Source organism: Lagenorhynchus albirostris, chromosome 18 (genome assembly GCF_949774975.1).
Source record: "Lagenorhynchus albirostris chromosome 18, mLagAlb1.1, whole genome shotgun sequence".
In the NCBI taxonomy this organism is placed as follows: Eukaryota; Metazoa; Chordata; class Mammalia; order Artiodactyla; family Delphinidae; genus Lagenorhynchus; species Lagenorhynchus albirostris.
In genome coordinates, this window is record NC_083112.1 from 39,022,953 (window position 1) to 39,048,140 (window position 25,188).

General features: G+C 34.0%; 1 protein-coding gene across 4 annotated transcripts in view; it reads left to right on the forward strand.

The window, feature by feature from the left end:
• PCDH9 (protocadherin 9) overlaps nucleotides 1-25,188 on the forward strand; it is a 982,686-nt gene that overhangs the window by 877,986 nt on the left and 79,512 nt on the right. The window lies entirely within an intron of this gene.

Below are 25,188 nucleotides of genomic sequence, written 5' to 3' on the forward strand. Positions count from 1 at the left end.
TTAATCCAGCTGATTGCAATTTTCAGGATGCGTATGTTAGAAAAAATATATCTTTGGTGCTGGCTACAAATTAAAGGAACATCTAAGAAAAGAGATAAACTCTGGAGCTAAGAACTTGTGATGATGTTTAGATGCAGAAAATGTTGGAAACTTCACTGTTCATGGTAAACCTGATTGTGGAAGAGAATTTCTGGACTTATAGAGTTTGTCATTGCAAAATATGCTGTAAAAAAAAAAAGGGAGAAAAACAATTAGTACAATATTAAATATTTAAATCTGGTATATGAAACTAGATTTTGAAATACAGAAAATACTTAAATCATGTCTTAAAAGACCACAGAGTTCATAGGAAGAGAACATAATGTTAAAGACATTTTCCATTGGAATATAGAAAAAATTTACTATAAGCCCTGTATTTATTTTCTCATATTTATGTATATTTTCTTGCTTCCTGGCTTCTTTTCTTCATTTATCAAAGTCTGTGTGGTATTCAAGCATTAAATCTCTCTGCTTCTACATAAACCAGTCACACATGTACTCATCCAACTTTTAATCTCTTCCTTTCTCTCACCTCCCATCTTGTTCCTTTCTGTCTTCCTTCCATTATATTACCTAATCCTTACATGTAAAGAATTTCTGTACTGTCTGCTTTACTTCACAGAATCTCTTAAATATGTTTCTATAAATTTCGAAGTAGGAAGATTTTCTTCCTTATGTGTCAGTACAGACTTTTTTTTTTTAAATGTAAAACCTCAAAAGCTAACATTCATCAACTGAAACAGAAATTGTAATGTTGAAGCAGGAAAATGTTTGCTATTTTCTGCCATTCAACTTAAACTTATTCAATAATTTAGTGTGCATGACCCCCATAACTATGATTTGAAAAAGAAAAAAAAGGAAAAAGAACAAAAGGAAGAGGGAAAATAATAGAGTGGGGAAGGGAGGAGGGAAAGAATAGAAAAATTATATGCATCTGTATGTGATTATTCAAGACTCAGAGCAATTAGACCTTCACAAGGAAGCATCCAAGTGTTTAAAGTATGTTCTACTATTTAGCTAAAGTAAAGCAAATTAAGACCGAGTCGCAATTATGTTTTACTCCTTCCAGAGTTTTAAAGAATATTAGCCAAAACCGTATCCATATGTTTTCCCATTATTCTATCTTATCTATCCCTTCTGTGTGCTAATGCATATCCAGCAAAATAGTTCTTCCCATTACACTTAACAGCATTTTAAATTTTGCAACCCCTGTCAAGAAAATGGTATGTGGACAATTCATAACTAGCCATACCTTAGTTTCAGCTGCTTCTCTGCCCTTCAAAAGTGACCCCTGCCAATAAAAGACCTGTTTCAATTCTGGATATTTTCAACGTGAACTTTGTTTAAAGTCTGAATTGTCTGTCTCAATTAGGCAATTCACTTTGGTCTAGCAAACCTGACTTTTATTTTCCTTAGCAATGTTTAAAATACTGACATATGATAGACTACTTAGATAAAATTTCATTAAACAAGTACATGTAATTTAAGAATTATAAGACAGCCATCTGAGGGACGTTTTGTTTCAGTGCCTACAAATGTACTCTGTTTTATTTTAAATTGTCAGGAATCTCAGGATTACCAAAACTGATGGACTGCAGGTCTTCATGTCAAATACTCAACGTATCAAGCTTTCATGTTAAAAATTAGTGACAACGATAGGTTGTTTTCTAATAATTTGGAATGAGAAAATGAAACCAATATTCCCATCAATATCATAGATGCTACAGTGAAATATTTAAGATAGGATTTGTTGAAATGTTCCAAATTATCTTTTACCTACACAGAAATCACACTTATAGCAATAGCATTAAGAGACAAAAATACCCCCATAGCTACTGGGAAATGAATTCTACCAAAGGGCGGACCCCACAGCTGGCACCCCTCTGCTGCAGTGTTACAGAGTAGAGTTCCAGTGATGAAGAATGGCTCTCTGTTAGTGAGTCCAAACCTGGGTCCTTTATATTGAATGCAGTATTTAGCATGCAAGAGTGAGCATAGTTTAGAAGAAAGAGATTCTGTCGGAGAGCATTCCTAAGCCTCTTCTTGGAAAGTTTTTTTCTCTCTCGGATATATTTACACTTGAGCATATTTACTGTGGCTTTTTTCATTGTTTTGTTTGTATCATAACACTATAAACTTTGAGAAGTTCCCCATCTCTGAGAAGAAATTATGAAAGTCCTTTAATAGGAGAACATTGCTCCAGTGGAAAGGTTTACCCTCAAATGAGTTTTCAGTGTGTCTTTGGGCTCCAAGTGAGATTTGTGCCCTGTTCATGAGCTGGCTTATAAACTCTGTTTTGTGCTTTTCTTTAGTTGCCTCTTTCTAAACCACTATATATGGTTTTGCTGAATCATGGAAAATAGAAATTTTCCTGTAGCTAAAAATCTCATATGTATTTTAAACAAAAATTTTGCAATATTAGATGAAAAATATGATAAGAATCTACAACTTTGTGGCATTTATAGAAATAATATCTATGTATTTTACTGTCATTAACGATTATGTGGTTAGGATTAGAAGTTTTGTTTGTTTGTTTTTGTTATGGTTTTGTTTTTGCACTGTCCAGGTACTTGTGATAAAGTGGTGAATAAAACCACACAGTTCTCCTTAGAGGGTGTAAATTCTAAGTAATTCAGAGATTAAGGATATAACTTTGGATTTAATCGGAACTAAACTGTGATCCTATCTTGGCCAAATATTAGCCCCGTGAAGATGGATATGTTGTAAACTCTGAGCCACAATGTTCTCATGGGTAAATAACAGATAATAATCACTCTTTTGAAGCTTAGGTTACATAATTAAAGTGAGGAGCCTAAGACAGGACTTCATTTCCAGGAAGTGTACAATAGATATTGGTTATTAGTACTGTTTGACGCGGGCTAAGATCCTAACAGTAATAGGAGCAGTTTGTACATTGACTTGTATGGGTCACAAATGCCATCTGCAAACTTCCCAGCAATCCTGTAAGGTGTGTTTAGTCATCCTGTTTACAGTTGAAGAATCTGGGGCTTAGGGCAAGAGTAATTAAAACTCTCCCAAGTCTCACAGCTGCTACTTGTCAAAACAAAGACTTGAACCACATTCATCTGATGCCAAAGCCCATGTGTTTCCACTGCATTAATCTGATCCTCAATCCAAGGCTTGCACTCCTGGAAGCAGCCATTTTTCTCTTTTTTCCTACATGGGAGAGAAACCAATTATACCTTTCCCTGTCTGCAAACCTGCATTCCGGAAGCAGCAAGACAGTCAACTAACTTCCTCATAAAACTGCCCTCTAGTTATATAATCTTGGAACAGATTTTGGACATTCACTGTTAAAATAATCTCTCTCTAACATCACCTCCTCCCTGACTTATTCCATTCCAAATCTATCCCCTTATATGTAAACTTTCTGTATAATTTATCTTCCAAACTTTGACATTTGTGGGAGTAAAAAGGGCATCAATGATAATTACTCTGGTTTACCAGTTATAAACAAGCTCCATCCTGGAGAAACAAAGATGTACCACCATTCTATTTATGTGTCTAAAGTTTAGATTATGTGTTAGATTAAGAAAGTAGTGAGCACAAAAGGGAGAAACAATTTTTGCCTTGATATAGATACACACACACATTTCCCCCTTAAGGTCAGAGCAAAGTCACTACATTATTAACACACTTGCAGTTTGTATTCAGTCACCTGATGCAGCTGTGTAGTGACAACCTCCACCTTTCTTTGCTCCTTCAGACCAACAGAGATGAATAACTGGCACCTTCTTATAACATTTAAATAATCTATTTTCCATTCAGGGGATCTGTGGATAAAAACATTTTATTTTCTCCTGCAAATCCTTTGGTCAGTGCCCAGTTACACAACCTATGCATTCGGGAGGAAATGTGCTGTGTAAAATGGTTTGTTCAGTCCAGCTAAGTATCTCTGCAAAGGAAGAGGCATTTATAAGCTGTAATACAGATTTTGCTATCATGGAAACTACCAGTTATTTGCTGTAGTTTCTTATTGCAACCAACATCTTAGAAACTGACTGCTAGGTTAAATAGTTTATAAAGGAATAAAGAGAAGTGATGATAAGCAGAGTGTGCAGTAGGCGATTGAATCCGGGTGTGGAGAAGAAAGAGAGGAAAAAAAATAGAGCAAATAGAAATGAGACAGAAAATAGCTATTATGATTTCCTTCCAATTTTATTGAGTTTTAGGATCAGTGAATTTGCTGAAAATTTCTTGCTCATCTTAACCAGGTGTCTGTGATACCTGTGATAGTTGATTGCTTTTAAAACATCTTTCTCTGCTATAACATTTAAATAGCATGCAAGCTATAAATAAATGGAAGGAAGATGGACTATCAATCTGGTTTTACAGTATTGTAGTTATAATCAGGAAAATTTCCACAATTTATCCTAAAATTCGTATAAAACTCATAATTGACAGAAAATATATCTTAATCTGATAAAAACTTAAATCAACTCAAAGTAGCAAAGCAAAACAAAGGTCATTGAAGAGAGAGATGCAAGTAAAAAAAATTAAAAGATTCATTAGTTTCAAAAAAGAAACCTATTAAAACAGCATATGCCAATTATACAGTTTACAATTACACTATGCATCTCAGTGATGCGTTTAAACTTAATGATTCATGCCCTGACCCATAATTTCATTTACTTTCTTTTCCTTCCCACTATCCCTCTTTTCTTGCTTGCTTCATTCTTTTTTTTTTTTAACTTAATTATTTACTCACAGTTCTGAGGTCATCAATCTCTTTGTGAATCTAATTTTTTAAGAGTCTTGCCTCCCTTCTTTTTCATTAGCTTTCTATACAGTTATACTAGTATATTACTGTTTTTAGGGTCTCCTCCCTCCCTTATTAGTCCTACTTTTCAAAAATTCTGGCAGTAAAACTGTTTCTATTCTTAGGAATGTTGGACTCTACTCATCTAAAATTCCCATCTGACAGTAGTTTATTTTCTTTATTATTTAAAATATGAGCAGCCCATGTCTTTCGAGGATTTCTGTCACTTACACATAAACAAACATCAGTTTTTCCCTGCTTATCAGAATTAAGCTAGGAGTAAGCAGTGCTCTATTTATTTCTACTTTCTGTCAGATAAAATTTGACTTCAAGGCAAGTCTTAAATTTTATCAGATAGTCTATTTTAGATAACTGAGTCATCTAGCAGTTTTCATGATAGTTAATGTACCCATACCATAAGCACCGCCAGCCACAAACTGAATTAGAAAAGGCATTTTCCATGTTGCAGGCTTTTTGCTAGAATATCTGTCTCTATCTTTCTTTGTCCAATCAATCGTTCCCTTTGTATACTTGCCTGAAAAACAGTGTCTTTCCCAGTAACTTGAGTCTATTCATCTTACTCCAATTTTCCCTCCTATTACTGTGGTCCAGTGGTTGTCAAAGTAAGGGCTGGGGACTCCTGGGGGTCTGGAAGGTCAAAACTGTTTCACAAAAAGACTGAGACATTCTTTGCCTTTACCACCATCATTCTGTCATGTGTAAAGAGGAGTTTGCCGAAGACTGCATCACATGTGATGGCTTCATTGTTCTGATCACTAATTGGATGTGAACTTGATATTCTTGTGTTTTAAATTTTTCTGTTTAATTTTAACATAGTAAATATTGATAGATATCACACACACATAAACAAAAACTCTTTAGGGTCCTCAGATTTTTTGAGTGTAAAGAGCTCCTGAGACCAAAATATTTGAGAACTGCTGCTACAGTCCAGTCCAGGTAGTGTATTATCAAGTCTCAATGATAACTATAAAATATATATAGTTTGTGTAAAGTTGCAAGTATATTTTGCTTATTTCTCACACTTGTTGAAATTACAAGTGTACATCTTAAGCTGAAGTGGTTTTACCCACCTTTTCTATGATAGTTTCTCTTAAAAGTTACCAGTATTTCTTGAGCATTTTTCATTCTTGAGCATTTTTGAGCATTTCATTCTTGAGCATTTTTCATTCTTTAATACACCTGTTTCTGATAAATTATACAGAAAGAAGCATTTTTGCCTGAGGACAGAGTGCTTTGTTAGTTAAACAGTATTTAGAGAAAGAGACATTTGTGTTTATTTCGTTAAAGGGTATTAGTAGTAGTATGATTTTAGTCAACTGCCAGAACATTTTGATAAAAATAAATAGCTAATTTATTTAATTATTTATTTAAATGAATAATTATTTATTTAAAAATAAATAATCAATTTGGAAAGCTGATTTAAAACACATAAGGGCATAATGTAGATTAACTTTTTTTTATAAATTTATTTATTTATTTATTTATTTATTTAGGCTGTGTTGGGTCTTCATTTCTGTGGGAGGGCTTTCTCTAGTTGCGGCGAGCGGGGGCCACTCTTCATCACGGTGCGTGGGCCTCTCATTGTCGCGGCCTCTCGTGTTGCAGAACACAAGCTCCAGACGCGCAGGCTCAGTAGCTGTGGCTCACGGGCCCAGTTGCTCCGCGGCATGTGGGATCTTCCCAGACCAGGGCTTGAACCCGTGTCCCCTACATTGGTAGGCAGATTCTCAACCACTGTGCCACCAGGGAAGGGAAGCCCCTGTACATTAACTTTTGCTTATTATCTCTGTCACTGTAGCCATGTGATAAACAGCTTCTATTTTTCATTGCTTACTATTATGTTAAGTGCATTTTGCATGACTAAGCTAACAGTTAACATTATTTCAGTTTAAAATGCTGAGAAACAGAATTTTTCAGCAGAGGTAAGTTTAGCATACTGCACATTTAATAGTGGCATCCCTGCTGCATCCATTAAGATGATTTAATAAATCAAAGATCCAGGTCAATCAACAATCAGATTGTGATCACTATAATTTCAAAGTCTTAAATTAGGAGGATAGATATAAATCTTTAATCTAAGTTATATTGATATTTACTTTATGTAACCAGTGATAATACATTTTAATGACAATAACATAGATATTAAGTATGTTAATGAACATATTCTTATATAAGCTTTTAAATTCAGTGTTTCTCTTATTAAAGAAATATATACAAATAAAATAAATCAGATTTCTCTAAACCATAAAGACATTTCTTGTTTACTTAACAGGAATGTTGATTATACTCAGTTTCAGAATTGGTTTAATAGCAGTTTATGTCCTGAAGTGCTGAATGTTTTCTGTTTTCAACTCTGTCACCTTTTTTCCTCTTGTTGGTTTCAATATGGCTGCACTAGATTCAAGTTCCACATATTAACTCTGTCTTCTAAGGCAGAATGTAGTCTGTAAAAAAGAGAGATGATTTATTTATTAGTTTTTTAAAACCAGAAGAATAGATTTCCTTGGAAACCCTCCAACAAACTTCTCCTACCTAATGACTCCCTGCCTAGAAGTGTGTCACATGGCAATACCCTAGTGCAAGCAAAACTTGGAAAGTGAATATCAGGTGGAAAAACTAAAAGATTTGAATAATTGGCTTATACCTCTCAGTCCCCTTCTAAGCTGAGCACATTGACATTGTGAAAAATACGCCAGTTCTGCTAGGAAGGGAGGGATCATTCTTGTGGAATAGGAAACTAACAGATTTTGCCATAATTGATAAGTGATAAGAACAGGGGCATAGACAGAATGGTCAGAAACCCAGATGGTAAGGAAGCCCAGTCCTAGGACCTGGGGGGAGTCACACAGGAATAGAGGCTAAGTGATACAAATCTGGAAGGTAGAGTAAGAGTTAGCTAGGTAGGCATGTGGGAAGGAAAACAGAAAGATATTATCTGGGGCCTTATGTGGTATAAAAAGTCTGAAGTGATTTCAAAAGCCAGTTTTCATTCTATAAATTATATTTGTTCTAAGGCAATTACTATGTATTTCTCTGCACCTTTGCATGGGTATGTTTCAAGACTCAAGCAGTGCTAAGATTAAGCCAGTAGGATACATGTCCACATAGGCATATCACTGCATTAGGTCTATGAAGTGCTTTCACACACTTCTGATTTCCCTGCACATTTAAAGTGGTGCGAGAAAGATGTGTCCTTTTTCCTATTAGTTCTGCAGGGAGACTAGGTTCCTTATTACATTCTTTTAGATTACATTATCAGTCTCTGGTGGGGTCTTCTTAACTTCTAAAGCACAAAACAATTAAAATCACTGAGCAAAGTGTCTTGGGACCTGCTGGCCTTTTTTCTCTCCAAAATTACACTTGGAAGTTAAACAGTTGAAATCAAACACCTTTCTGAAAAATTGTATTTGTTGTATAGTCATTGTTAAGACTGGGCATTTCCAGTAATGGTCCCACTAGCCCACTGCAGTTTACCTGGAGAACAGAGATTTCATGAGTTTGGCTTTACTTGGCAATAATGAAGGAAGGTAATGGGTGTATCTTGTATTATTGTCTCAGTTCTCTATTCAAAAAGTGTTTGCAAACTTGCAATTAACAGAGGCTCCTTGTTTCCGTTGTTTTTATGTGGCAGAAGAGCTTGGAATTTCATTTGTCTAAGCAAGTAGTATGATTTACAAGAAGTTCAATCATTTCAATAGTATATCATTCTGTTAGAAACCTAATAACATGAACAGGGCTGTGTCTGTCACTCTTGATTTTCATTACTGCAAACAGAAATTGATAAAGTTATCTGGCCATAGTATGACTCTTTTCAGTAGGGAAAGCCATAATTGGAGAACAACTACTAACTATGGAAAAACGATGATGACACATTTTGTCCTTAGAAATTTATTGTATAGATAGGATCTATTATTTATACATTACATTTGATTAATGTTTATTTATAAGGATTTAAAAATATATTTTTTATACTCTGAATAGTAGTGCCTCCTTGCCTGGGAATGATACTCACCGTATGTATCAACAGGTTTCATCTTGGCATTGATAAAACACCTGTATCCTAAGAGACTTGTAAATGTAGCTGATTGTTAGAAATAAAGTGGATAGACTTCATGCCAAAACATGAAGATAGAATAATACTTTGTCTAAACCCAGTTTTTGTTCAGATGATCCATGGTAATGTGTAGTTCTTGCATTGATAAGTCAGGAACAGGCTTCACTGACAGGAAGTGATTGTAGACTGTGAGCCAGTGTGGCAGCTCATGTGTTGTTACAGCACTGATAGTGACATTGGACTGCACTAGCCATGCTTTGCCTAATGAATCCCAGCTTTCTTCCCTTAAATTGAACTGGAAAGTCGTAAAATAAAAATGTAAGACAATAAATTATAACCCAGTGTCTAATACTCACTTTTTTTAAATTTATCTAAACAAATTAACAATATTTGTGTGTATGAACAGATTCCTTTTTTCCTGTGGGTGGTATTTTACTTAAGAATCCAGCTTTGTTTTTTTGTTTCTTTTTTGCTTTGTTCTGCTTTTTTATTTTAAACAAAAAGCCATTTTCTAGACTAGGTATATAGGGGAATTGCAATTCTGTTTTGTTTGTTTTACATTTAAGTGTTATTAATATGCCTTAGACGAAAGTGAACAAATGACCATTTGGCTTAGGTACACATCCTACCTTAGGGAATAATCAAATGTGTTTTCATATTTAGTTACTCTGACTTTCCATTCTAATTCCAAACAAGTATCAGTAACATCATCAAATTTCTTTTCCCATCTTCCTATTTTAAGCACTGCTTAAAAAAAGAGGGTGGTGGCTGGGGGAATATGGAAAATCTTCACTCCTGTCTAAACCACTTAAACATCAAAAATAAGCTGCTGGCAAGAGATAGAAAGATGCAGGCCGACCCCAGGCATAATACACACCTTTCAGAAGTTTCTTTCTAGAACAGAAATGGCACAATCCACCTTAGGTGAGCTTATGGATATGCCCAGTTCAGTTTAGTAGAACACCATAGGAAGAGACCCAGGCTGACTATTCAGGAGAGAAAAATAATTGAATACTTATGGTGCCAGACTATTCTAGGGCCCTTCAAGTGCATGCTCATTTATGCGGTACTGTAGCTCTGCAGGATAGGGATTATTATTCCCAATATTTATAAGTGGAAAAAAAAAACAAGGCTCCAAAAAGCATAGTAACTTGTTCAGAGTGTCCCACTGTATGTGGTAGTACCTGGATTTGGTTATAGCTGTGCCTAATTCCAGGCTTTTCCCACTGCATAGCTCAGGAAAAACTTACTGCCTTAATGAGAGGTGGGATTCTGTACCACCTTATCCCTTAGTAGCTTAATCAACAATTCTCACAGTATGCAATTAAAAATTATTTTGTCCAGGTGCATGCCATCTATGAACTATATATCACTTTTGTTATTTGTTTTGTTTTCTTTTTATAAGTTTGTTGTATTCAGTAGATGAAAATCATAATTTCACTTATAATAAAAATGACTCATATATTTCAACAAATATTAGCTATAGTCTGGTGATTGACATGAGTAATGCATAGGTCTTAGTTTTTGAACTTTCTTAGTAGGTACCAAAATGTTATTTTCTTATATATTTAAAATTATATTGTTAACTTCAGAACTCAATTTAAAATTCACTTAAATGTGATCTATTATATACATTTTTCTTGGTTTCTTCTTTCACATTCAGTGAGGATGCCTCAATTTTATGTATTTGTGAGAATCAACAAAATAGAGAATAAGGAAAACCTAATGGGGATATAGATTTTTAAAAAATAGACAGATTAAGTGTTCAATTAGTTAAAATACCTCTAAATCTCCAAGATCTTTTTGTGTTCCTTACTTATATGAATCTAAATCTGAGTCTATTATTTATAAAGTCAAGTCATATTCATTCCAACAGCAGAATTTCTAAATACATTTATTGACTGTTTAACAATAATTCAAGAAATAGTAACCAAAAAAATCTGCACTCTCTACTGAAAATTTACCCTTAATTCACGTGTATCATCTAATCTTACAGAGCTATTTTCTTATTTGCTGCACCTCTCACACCAGATTTTGTTTTAAAGCATGGGGTAAGGATTCTGGTGGCCTCATTTTTTTCAGTCAGTCCTAACTCTGCCTATCATGTACAATATGACATTGGACAGATCATATAACTGTTTGGAATCTCAGTGTTCTATTCTACAAAACAAATGGTCAGAGTATTTTCCAGTTTTTTTTTTTTTTTTTTTTCCAGTTTTGAATAACTAGGATTATATGAAACTAAATATATATTACCATTATTACTTCTGTAATTTGAGTATATCTCATTTTTGTTTTCTCAAAACCCCTGGCTATTTCACAAAGGAAATAATGATCTTAAAGTTTGTTATAGGTAGTAACAGTCACTTCACACCAATAATTTCTATGAAGCCTTTGTATGAGAAGATTGTCATCCAATATTTTTCCTCTTCTATGGAAAACAAAATAAGATACTTAGAGGAAAGGAAAATTAGTTCAGTAATTAGTACAGAACTATTTAACCAGTCAGTGATAACAAGGAAGCAAATAGAACACAGTTTTGCAAATATATTTTAAAATAAAATGTTTTTTTAAAAAATCTTTTTATGATTTGCTAATACTATGTTTAGAAGCAGGACTGAAAACTCCTTTAATACATTGTAATCAGTGATTACATGATATCAATCACTGATATCTCCTTGGAGTGGATGCATTTCCTGAATTCAAACCATGTTTATGATTCCAGAGGTATGGGCAGACATTTTGTCAGTAAGCTGAACTTATTGATCCATCAAATGATTCTGGTTTTGTTATCAGACTAATAGCAGATCTACATTTACATGACTATTTTCATGTTATTTTCAGTGACATTTATCTTTATAAGTGTAAATGGTAATGCTTATCATAAAATGATACCAATATATACTCGCCATGATTCACCCATCTCCCTTTTTCCTTCCTATTGTATTAATATTTCCTTCTCATTTATTTTTCTCATGCTTGGTCCTATGTCGCTTATGTCCCTTTGTTGACTTCAACTTCCAAATTCAGAACATATAGTCATCTAGTCAGCTGAAATGCCAGGCCCCATCATGAGTGCTTTCATACACATTATTTTAGTTATTACAACAATTATGGGAATTAAGGAGTACTATCCACAGTTGAATTATTATGTAGGAAGACAAGGGACTGAACTCAAACTCTTTTACTCCAAGTCTAGAGTTTCTTCTACTGCAACAGAGCTGCCCCCAGACCCACTGACCTTATTTGTTTCTTTGTTCATTCATTCATTCATTCATTTGTGATCACAGATAGGAATCAAACATTGCAGGTTGTAATGACTGGTGCTGATGAGTATTTGTGGCATTTGAGATCAGTGTTAGAGGCATACTGAGTGGCAGTTAATAGTTTGTGTAAAGTAGGCCCTAAGTCAGTCTTCAGCATGGGTTCATCGCGTATTCTATCAAGTCAGTTCATCACATACCCTAAAGAAGCTTCCATGCCTTTGTGAGCTGTTAGACTCTTGGGAATAAAAATGTGAATTAAAAAAAAAATGTGAATAAGAAAAAAGTTCTTGTCTTTGAAGAACTTACGTTTTAGTAAAACGTCTACCAATGAAGAGGGAGTTGAGTTCTGTGACAATCGAAATGATTGCCCATCTTCCCTAGATGGCCCCTTTAATATTCTGATGTTCTGTGAGAGATAGGAAGTACTTGGTATGTGCACTTTGCTTAAGTTCGCAGGGTAATTCTGACTCTTAACCTCCTTATCCTTAGCCCCTCTTCTCAGTTATGCTACTTAAACTAGTTAGAAACATAATATATACAAACTCAGATTTCCTATCCATCCCAAATATTTTTGTTTATATATAACTCCCTTAATAGATTTAAATCTTCAAGGAAATAAATCTTATTTTTTGTTCATATTCTGCAATCTATACTTGGGTCAGACTATACTAATGAGTGCTTTTCCCTTGGTAGGGCATTTTAAAAATGTTTGATATATAAATAGCAAAAATGGAATGAGACTTTAGAGTTAATATAAATACATCATGGAAAAGATAATATAAGCACTTTTTCTTTGTATTTTTGAGTGTGCAAATTTTCACCTCATATTTTACTCCATAATAATCAAGTTCATAGTGACTTTCTGGTTTAAGATAAACCAGCAAGAAGGAGAGTATTTTGCTGATACAAAATATTTATAAATACATTCTCTGAGTTCTGTATGAGCTCAGTCCTGTTTATTTCAAACCTTCTATAGATATTTATTTTTTCACGGGGCACTCTTTAAGGAAGCATGAGATTCTTGAATACATCAATAGTGTTCAAGAAGATCCATTAATTGTGCATTGAATGGAAAGAGGAAGGAGTATTCTTCACTTTTGCCTGTCCTTTGAGACCCAACACTAAAATTTAGAGTTTTATTGAATGTTTCATTGGTATTTGAAGCTGTTCTTATATAGGAGGACAACTATCATGTTTCTCTTTCCCAAGATGTAGAACTGTACAAACAAACAAATGAACAGAAAAAGACATTGTATATGAACAATATTGTTTTTGCAAGGATATTCCCTTTAAATTTTTTAAATTTTATATTGCAGTATAGTTGATTTACAATGTTGTGTTAGTTTCAGGTGTACAGCAAAGTGATTCAGTTATACATATACATATATCTATTCTTTTTCAGATTCTTTTCCCATATTGGCTATTACAGAGTATTGAGTAGAGTTCCCTGTGCTATACAGTAGGTCCTTGTTGATTATCTATTTTATATATAGTAGTGTGTATATGTTAATCTCTTGAATTCTGCCACTTTGGGAATCTCCCTCATATTGAGAGAGCAGCAAATTACTTAAATATATATGTTTGTGATCTAATCATTGACATATATTACAATAATGTGTTTTTATTTAGTATATTTTATTCATTATAGAATAGTCTCCTTGCATGTTCTGCTTGTTAGACAGCTACATTTAATTAACTGTGCTGTGTCTTCTACTCAGCATAATTGTCCTTTTTATTCACTTAAAAAGTAGCACATGTTTATTGACAAAGCAGTGGCATCTATCCCATTCCTTTTTCTGGCTTATTTTTCAAAGTTGTATATTAATTAGAACATTTAGTATTTAAATGAAACATCAAATTAGAAAGAGGGCAGTTGACATTATAAAGATGACTGCCCCTTAATATATTTTTAATGCTATGAAAGTTTGAATATTCTCAGTCCTCTTCCACAGTTTACTAAGAAAACGAGAATGCAAATATGTCGGGGCCACCCATAAATAAGAATATTTAATTCTGTTATGGACACAGTTATGTTGTGGTCAGTTGTTATGTTTTTATTTTTGATGTTTAAGTGATCTGTGTTTGGCTATAAAGAAAAGGGTCACAAAATACAGCAATATTTACTATCCCCAGTCTTTAAGTCAGGCTTTCTCTCCTTCCCATCCCCAAGCAAATAGGTAAAATAAGCACCATGCAAATAAGTATTATACTACCTTCTTTCTGGAAAAGGTATAGGAAATTTTAACAGAAGGAAATCTGTATGCTAGTATTTCTTAAGGTAAGATAACTTCTTCTGTGCTTTACTCAAGAAGATGTGTTTCACTGAAATGCTATAAAAGGTAAACTTTACAGTTTATTGTTTCAGCCAGTGACCCAGAAAATCTGAGAGTGTTCTCCACTGCCACTAGGTTTTCAAATCCTCATCATTCTGTCTGGATAATCACAGTAGTTTTCTAACTTGACCCCCTGCCACGAAATTCCAGCCCACTGAGTCACCTTCCACATTCCTACCGCATGAAATAGTGTTTTATTCTCTCAGCTTTGTACCCATCTATTTCTCTTATCAGCCACAGCATAATGTGAAGTGCTTAGCCTTGCACCAGTTAGCCCTTGACAGATTCACTTCCTGCCTCATCCTCTCCCTTCTCTCCTAGTCAGTAAAACTTTCCTAACTAGCCAGTAGCCACCAGAGACAAATGAGCCTCAGTCCTGCTACCAATAACTTAGTGTATTCTTCATTTAAGAGACGTGAGTCACCTCTAGAACATGCCCTTACCTTCAGTTAACCTAGATCCATTCTCCTCCACCTACCCATAGTAGGTCTATAATTTGTGCATACTTGCTTTATTGATTTATGTGGCATGCATGATATACCTTTAAAGTTATCCACTCCTTCAATAATTATTTACTCAGCATTAATTATGTGTTAATGACCAGTCTTAGCCAAAAGCTACTTTGGATACCTGCTGGCCTTCCCCATTGGGCACGAATCTCCTATGTCCGTCCACGTGTCCATACTTTGCATTATTTTCAATATTGTTGTGTTTCTGTTCCCAGCCATACATCATCTCCTTTGATCCCTGTGCTAGCTTCTCTCCCTGCAGAGCATAGATGATACTGTGCCAAGTCAGCTCTTTACATAAAAGGAATTAGCAGTGGTGCTGTGCCCGTGGATCTGGTTACAGGTCTTCCTAGTCTTAAAACATAAATCATTACAATTCTTACAACATAAATCATTCCTTGTCTTGTCTGAGTGGACAAGTGGCTATTTGCAGACATGAAATGTCCTTTATAGTCTGAATTTTCTATCATCTGTGTGCAGATTTATTTGGAAGAAAAATTGTTTAGATCTAGAATCTTAAACATCAACAAATAAGAATTATATCATTTTAAGACTAGAAAGAAATTTACACTTGGAACAAAGAAGTCCAAATCCTCCCTGAGCTGGACTCCAGGTCACACAACAAGTCTGGTGAAATATACAGAAAACAATAAAAGTGAAGGTGTGTGGTAGTGTTTTAATTTGCATCTAAAAAACACCCAAACTTTAGGGAGTTATCAAGGTAATAAATGTTGTTTGCACAAGAGATAAATCAGTTATTCCTTTTCCAGTGTATTTTTAAAGTCCTACCTTAGGAAAGACACAATGCCCATATTTTTACCCTACTCTGCTCATTTGAAAAGAGCAAAGTGTTGCCTGCAGAGATAGGGAGGCTTCTCCTAGGTTTGTGGGTGGGCAATTCAGAACAGAGATGTGACTTTCATAGCAATGTTTATAGCTGAACATGAAGTAGTGTTGACCCATTTTATCTCCATAAGTTATGAAAGTGTGTAATTCACACCCAAAAGTGTAGACTGCCAAAGAAAATACGTTTAACACGCTGACCCATCCCTGCTTCACTTTGGGCTCTGCAGACGTTAACATTTTCAGTTCCAGAGGCAATTCCTTAAATTCCTTAAATTTAAGGAATAACAGAACATTGCACTGCAGACAAACTCAGAGGGACAGTTTAAGAAATAATGAGTTAGTTTGTTGTGGGGAGAAAACAATACATGATGCTATTATTACTTTTAATTCAGTGAGTGCAAAAATGGGTTTGGGGTTTATTATAAAAGACATGACCTGAATTACATATCCAGCCAACCATATAAACATTTCTAAAATTAATTTAATGCACATTTTGACAATTATGACATAACTAATTTTCAAAAATGTCATAACAATTTTTTGTATTGTTACTTTTTATTCTATTAGTAAAATATATGTATTTAATACTATTACCTTAGATATATGTCTAAATTGGCCTAACAAATGATTTCCTCAAATATTAACTGAAATAATATTTTTTACCTTGAAAAAGCATATGTTTTTCTACAGTGACTACTTAATCTTAGCATTTCAAGTCAGTTTCATTTGACAAAATTATATTTGATACCTAACATATGTTACTGTAGTACTCAGGTAATACAAACTAGCAAGACAAATTTCTCTGTCCTCAGTGATTCGAAATCTCTTTCTACTTCTTAGCTTTACATAGCAGCAGGTTTTGAGAAGGTTGCAAGTGTGTAGGTTAATATATTGATTTCTCCTCAGAAGTTACCATGTAAACTAAAAAACTCAAACTTGTGTGTGTGTGTGTGTGTGTGTGTGTGTGTGTGTGTGTGTGTATGAAAAGACTGAAGTGTATTTTTACTATAAGTTGCACATCAGATTTATTTTGAGCAACCTGATTCCATATCAGGGCAGATTGGGCATAGATCGCTTTCATGGCTGACATAAACTGAGCCCTTTAAACTGAATACATGATAAATTCCTTCTCTAAGACTTCTAAGATATGAGCTACCTTTCAGTTGTTCATTCATTTATGAAGGTTTAGGTTTGGTTCTCTGAATTGGGGGAAAAATTGCAATTCATGATACCAAGAAATGAGCATAGACTTCTTGCCATGCAACATTGAATTTGTGAATCTAACCTGAATATGTAATGTGAGTTTCCTAAATTTGTTGGCAAGTTCCTCTTTTATGAAATCACTGAAGCTCAAGCCTCTATTAGATACACTTGTTGACACTTTGGTGCCTTAAAAATGTACCTGTTCACTGAAGAAAATGATAAAACAGACAGAACATTTGTAGAGTTTAAAAGTATTTGGAGCCTCCTAGTTACATTGCACAACTTTCATTAGGAACTTTCAAGACGTTAACATGACGAATGTTATTTATAATTACACAGCTTGTCAAGCAGGCAGTTCATATGCAGGATCTAAAATTTTAAATAGGCTCTGATCACTTATTGTGACAAAATACTTGCTCATAAAATTGTTGGTTGTTATTGGATGTTATTTTTTGTCATTTTACTAGTGACAGTGTATCTTATATTACAGCGTTCTGCTGAAATAAGGTAAAAAAGAATTAACAAGTTACAGATCACTGTTACAGTAAGAGATGATACTGGTAATATAACATATTTACATGCTGATTTACAATGACTGTGTTAGTAAAATATAAGGCTGTCATTTGAGTTTTATTTTCTGGAAAGCTACCCCAAACTGTAGCTGTTTTCCCATCTGATCTTCTCCTAATAGCAACATGCTGGATTGGGACAGAAGGCATGGAGCTAGGAAAAATACCTTGATATTCTCTAGTCTCCACTTAATAGGGATAAATACTAGTTTAAGTAATGGTATGGCAAGCCTTGAACGGAAAAACAAAGAAAAGGCAGGCAAAGGTATAAGATAAATGAAGGTGTGAATGCCTTAATGACTTGGAAAGCTAGTCCCAATTCTCCACGGTAACAGTTTCTACCCTCATCATGCAGATCCCATCTATTTCCTAGAATGAGACAGTGGGACACTGTAAAAAATGTTCTGGGCTATGAAGCAATGTTGTAGGTGGGGTGGTTTTGCTTAGACTTTTAGACAACTACTAAGTGTCTCATTTCTTTCTGGTTGATATTTCCCCCAGGAATTCTTATTTATTCAGGTGATCTACCAGAGGATGTGATCTAATTATAAGGTTACAGGGTGACTTCTAATTTTGGGTCAGAGTGAATAAAAAGATGAGAGCCAGAAAACAGACCCATGGCCTTAATTGATCCCTCATATCAGAACTAACTCAGATTTAGTCTGCCATCCTTGCCACTTTTCCACAGAATCTAAGTGGAGAGGCAATTTCATATCATTGGGGAAATATATTCTCTTGTGTATTCGTATTTTGAAACAAACATAAATATGTGCCTTTTAGACATTGATTGAATATTAACATTTTTTTTCCAATGGAAAATTATCTAAACAAACATACTGAGATGTAATCTTGTGCCTTGAAGTTATCTCTCTGTCTCTTTTCTGATTCTCTCTCTCTGTATGAAAAATCTGTGACTCTGAAAAGATTTTATGTGTGTGTGGGAGAGGGCAACATTTTCTTCCAGGAAAGACAATATTAAAGAGACATCATTTTAATTAAATAGACATGGATGTCTGTATATAATTCTAATGAAAGCTTTATCAAATAATTTTTAATTGAGGTAAAGATTGCTATGAAAAGAACTTTCATGACTAAAGTCATCAACTATTTTTTTGAATCTACATGAAACTGGAAGATTAGCTTCTAGGAAGCAAAAGCAGATCAATATGGCTCTGCTTATCTGATATTACATTTAGTCCCTCTAACTAGTGAAGGGAATTGGAATCTCTTTACCAACTAAATTTGATCCACCTAAGAGCACACATAAACATCAAGTTTTTAAGCCTCTTTTTGGACCCTGTTTCATATCCAAGGAGGATGATTTTTAAAAGAATTTAGAATTGATGTTTAAATCTTAAAGCCATTTGGTAAAAATTATATCTTTGAAAGTCTTAGAAAATTAAACAATTTTTTTGAGATTTGTTATAGTTTCATATATTCACCTTAAACCCTGACTCAGAACTTGATTTTTACATATGGCAGAACATATTTCTTCATTTATTTTTAGAAATTACATTTCATGAATCAATTCTTATATGCATCCAATATTAAGAAAAAGGTTACATTTCTTCAAAGATCTTTCACATTGGACTTAATTATTTTAAAACAGAGTTTGGGACAGGGGAGCAAGCTGGATGTTGGGGAATACAGGATGGTAAAAGGGCCCCAAGATGGTACTTTAAAATATATTATAAAGATCAAAATTAGCTGCCAAAATTTGAAATGGATAAGTTCTTAATACAGTGATTTTATTTAAAAATAAGGAGAGTTTACTTTTTGTATGATTTTCTGTTACTATAATGATTTTACAAATGTATGATTTAAGAGTGTGAAGAAGAAATATGATAAGGAATTGTTTGCAGAACATAATGTTTGCACACATAATTTAAGGGAAAGTTGTACATCTAATCTGTTTTGGAATAATTGAAAGCATGATAAAATATGGCTAATTTAATACAGAATATTTATATTGGTTGTTACTAATTTCATTTCTTGAAAATGTGATCTGAATGAATATGTAGGCTTTACTCTCTGAGAGGCTGCATCTTTACATATTTATGAAGAATATCTTCTTTTTTCCAAGGGACTTGTATGATTACATGTTTGTGAAAATAGATGTTGGTTAACAGGATTTTGAAACAAGTATTCATGATATCCAACAGTATAAATAACTGTATCATATAAAATGTAATGTCTGCCCTCAGATTACAAGGAACTTTTAAAACTTTTTCTTATTGACTTGTGAATATTAAATCACATGCTTGAATCAAAGGCATAAACATTATTATTTTAATTCTTGAAAAAAAAGCTTAACAGAAAACTATGTAAACTTCTCACAGTCCAAAATAAAACCTTTAAGTCTTTAAAGTCACCACATAATACCATTAAATATTACTGAAAAGTCCAGTGAAGTGGTTGTGGTGGGAATTATAAGGAAAAAAACTTGATAAAATCATAAATACCACATTGACTATATTTGAAATTTGGTAACAGTCACTGTGAAATCTATATTAATCCAATAAATGAAAAAGCTAAAATCAGTTCACTGAAGGGAAAATCATTATCCAAATAGACTAATTCTATTTCCAGTGAGTAGGAAGTATAATTCTTATGAGTGTAAATGTAGTCACACATCTCACAGTTTCATAAATATAGATGATATATCCCCCAATCCTTTTAGTCTAGAAGAATTCATTGTGTTGGCAAGCACAATTATTTAAAGGAAATATATCTTAACTTTGAGTGGTCATAGGCAAAAATCGAGACAACTATAAATTAATGAAATCCTCTAATAGAAGGCTCTTTGAAAATACATTTGCAATAATCACTCTCTGCTGAGATACTTAATCCAGGGAATTTGACTGGCATCCAGATAATAGGAGGCTGACTTTTAAAAACTGTACAATATCAGCTTGGGGGAAAGAGCCCTGTTTATATCAATTGAATTCAGTTATTTATTCATCAAATAATTGGTGCAACTATGCATCAGGCACATAGTAGGCTCTGGAGACAGAGGTGAAAATGAAACAGAAGGTTGCATTTGAGAAGCTCCCAGTCAAAATAACAAAATAAATAATTATAGTAAAGGTGGTTTTGTCAGTAAACCTAACTGGGAAGCTCAAAGGAAGAAATAGTGAACTCTCTGTAATTTTATGGGAAATTCACACTGAAAATAACTTCTGAGATATATTTGGGGGATGAATAGAAATCAATCAAAAGTTGAGGACTTTTGTTGCTTAATTGGTTGGCTGGAGAAGAAAGTCTTGTAACTGGCAATAGTGTATAGTCGGCAGGAGGGGTGGGGGGAGTAAAAAGTAATGCTTTGTGTCTGAGGATTTTTTGTTTATTTGTCTGTTTTTTAAAGAAGTACATCCATGAAAACCATTTCTCCAAGGTAGTACATAATCCTTAGAGTGCAAAATGTAAATGGTTATTTCAATACTGAGTATTAATTACAGACTTGCTTTTTGTGTCTCAGGGACCATTAAATTGACAAGTTATGATTTTGGGGGGGGGAGAAAGTAAAACACTTAAAAATTAATACAAATGCAGGTAAACTATCTTGCCATTACTAGAAGAATAGAGAAACTGTGACATCATGTAGCAAATCTGATGTTTAGTGGGATAGCTGAATAACTTGGCTTGTTTGACAGATCTCTCTCTCTGGTGTTTTATTCCCAATAAATTAATGTTAATAATGTTGCCATGAACACCTGCACAATGGTGTTGGGGACCACTCAATATTGTCATTAATTCAGAATGAAGTAGCTCTCCATTCCTGCCAATCACTACTGGCATATTTCTATGACACCATAATTTTTGGAACCCACTTGCTAAGTAGAGACTACAGTATAATTAATCTATAGCAGGTTAATCTGATTGAAAAATAATTACAAATAATTTTACTGCTACTAGTAAGGTTATGCTGTGTAAGTACAATGAAATAAAGCATTATGTTTTAAAGTTATATTTAGTAAACCCGGTCTTTATTCTTTGATGGTATAAAACATTAATTCAACTCAAACTTAATTCATCATTTCACCCCCAAAAAACTAAGGCATATTCATTATATGTTAGGGACTTCATGGAGTAGAGTGGGAATGCAAAGGAGTTAAAGATATAATATCTGACTTTCAAAAAGTAAAACAAAAAAACAACCATTAGTAATGGAGAGGAGGATACATTTCACAAGATTTTCTATTGAGATAGAAGATTTATTGTCAGTTTCATAAAATAGTAGTAAGTTATAATGTTGGGAAATAAATATATTAGAAAAATGCATAGTATTATTTCTTGAACAGTGCAGATGCAGTGCTGTTTTGGACTAATGATAATATGCAACATTGTTGCAAAAATATATAATTTATACATGTATAAGAGAAGAATCTTATGGGCCATTAAACTGATTTATTACCAACATTTTTGAGTCTAGTTAAAAGATACCTTTTCTTCTCTTTCTTTATCAGACAAGTTTCTTAGAACAAAATGGAAAATACAGTTGTAACATTAACATTTTCTTTGCTACATTAAACACATTTAAGTGCCTGTCCACCAAAGACTTTCACATGCCATGCTTTCTCTCAAGATTGACATATTATTCCCCATAGTTCTCAACTTGATTTTGTTTTCTATTAAACCCTACCAGACGGGTTATATTTGAAACCACTGTTAGAATTAAAATGTAACTGAACCCATTTAACTCTTATTATGATATGTCTGACTGCCTTCTCTCTTTTTTTTTTTTTTTTTTTTTGCGGTACGTGGGGCTCTCACTGTTGTGGCCCCGCCCGTTGCGGGACGCGCAGGCTCAGCGGCCATGGCTCATAGGCCTAGCCGCTCCGCGGCATGTGGAATCTTCCCGGACCGGGGCACAAACCCATGTCCCCTGCATCGGCAGGCGGACTCTCAACTACTGCACCACCAGGGAAGCCCTGACTGCCTTCTCTTAATTTTACTTTTTAGAATCCTCTAAAAATCCATAACCATTTTACTACAAGCTATACATTTAAATTAAAAGAAGAAAAAGAAGGCAAAAGCTCTGAAAAGCTGTTGATCATATCATCTTAAATCTGATTATTTCCATCGCGTCATCAACACCTGATTCGGGTAACATGAAACACCCTGTTATTAATTTGTTGGATTGGGATAGGTGAAAAGGAGTATTCCTGTGCTGAGTCAGTGGTTGGATTAGTGGTTTTGAAGCACTTTTTTGGGTGAAGGATGAAACAGGGTTGGAGATAGGTATGAGGAAATAATGCATAGTGATTCCATTTATATTTATTGTTGTTTCTTTTTACCTTTTCTGATAGCTCAATGTAAATATCTTCATGTTTTCTTACCCTAATATGTCTCAATTCTCTTTCTTTGCACTATCAACAGATGTATGCAGTTAATATTAGGTTTTTTGAAATTTTTGAAGTAGTATGCTTAACTAGTAAACAAAGTAAATATATTAATAAGCTTAAACAAGAGGTGAGTATGCATAATGTCTGTAGTTTGAATGCACAAATAGAAAACTCTCCATTTATATGTTGTTTCTATAAGTTTCATGTTGTCAAAATTACCATTTATACTTTGATCAGAAGTATTTTTACCCGAATATAGTGATTTAGATTTCTGTGACATCCAAGTCCTGTAAAAAATAAAAATATTTAAGGAAAAAAAAAAAAACAGGCAGGTATATTTAATAATGGTCACTAATCACCTGTAAATGATTAATATTAATAATCAGTTAACACATTTCAGTAGAAATATTATATCCTTGAAATGTTGCTATTGCTCCTCTAAGGAAATTTCATTTTAATTATTTTCATTTGGAAACATTTTACACTGTTTGTAGAGATTGTAAAATAGTGTTGCATACAGGGAAAATGAGAATTTGGAAAATTAGAGTGATTGTTAAAAATTCCCAGAAAGTGAAAAGACTGATATTAGGTCATAAATGGAACATTGGCACAAACAAGATATATATATTAATATCTTCATAGTGAAAACCATTGTAACAATGTATTTTTTTTTATTTTTGCTAATATCTGGATGCCAGGTGATCAGTCTGTTTCCTCTAGAAATACTGCTGGAATAACTAGGTAGCATTCATAGTTGTTGGAAAACAACTAAAACCAATTAGCAAATTGACTTTGATGTGTGTCATCCTTTTTTTTTTTTGAATTTTTGAATTTTATTTAATTTATTTTTTTATACAGCAGGTTCTAATTAGTCATCCATTTTATACACATCAGTGTATACATGCCAATCCCAATCTCCCAATTCATCACACCCCAACACCCAACCGTGGTGCTTTCCCCCCTTGGTGGCCATAAGTTTGTTCTCTACACCTGTGTCTCAACTTCTGCCCTGCAAACTGGTTCATCTGTACCATTTTTCTAGGTTCCACTTATATGCATTAATATACGATATCCATTTTTCTCTTTCTGACATACTTCACTCTGTATGACAGTCTCTAGATCCATCCATGTCTCTACAAATGACCCAATTTCATTCCTTTTTATGGCTGAGTAATATCGCATTGTAGATATGTACCACAACTTCTTTATCTATTCATCTGTTGATGGGCATTTAGGTTGCTTCCATGACCTGGCTATTGTAAATAGTGCTGCAATGAACATTGGGGTGCATGTGTCTTTTTGAATTATGGTTTTCTCTGAGTATATGCCCAGTAGTGGGATTGCTGGGTCATATGGTAATTCTATTTTTAGTTTTTTAAGGAACGTCCATACTGTTCTCCATAGTGGCTGTATCAATTTACATTCCCACCAGCAGCACAAGAGGGTGCCCTTTTCTCCACACCCTCTCCAGCATTTGTTGTTTTTAGATTTTCTGATGATGCCCATTCTAACTGGTGTGTGATGATACCTCATTGTAGTTTGGATTTGCATTTCTCTAATAATTAGTGATGCTGAGTAGCTTTTCACGTGTTTCTTGGCCATCTGTATGTCTTCTTTGGAGATATGTGTGTTTACATCTTCTGCCCATTTTTGGATTGGGTTTTTTTTTTTTTAATATTGAGCTGCATGAGCTGTTTATATATTTTGGAGATCAATCCTTTGTCCGTTGATTCATTTGTAAATATTTTCTCCCATTCTGAGGGTTGCCTTTTTGTCTTGTTTATGGTTTCCTTTGCTGTGCAGAAGCTTTTAAGTTTCATTAGGTCTCATTTGTTTATTTTTGTTTTTATTTCCATTTCTCTAGGAGGTGGATCAAAAAAGAGCTTGCTGTGGTTTATGTTAAAAAGTGTTCTTCCTAAGAGTTTTATAGTGTCTGGTGTTACATTTAGGTCTCTAATCCATTTTGAGTTTGTTTTTGTGTATGGTATTAGGGAGTGTTCTAATTTCATTCTTTTACATGTAGCTGTCCAGTTTTCCCAGCACGACTTATTGAAGAGACTGTCTTTTCTCCATTGTATAACCTTGCCTCCTTTGTCATAGATTAGTTGACCATAGATGTGTGGGTTTATCTCTGGGCTTCCTATCCTGTTCCATTGATCTATATCTCTGTTTTTGTGCCAGTACCATATTGTATTGATTACTGTAGCTTTGTAGTATAGTCTG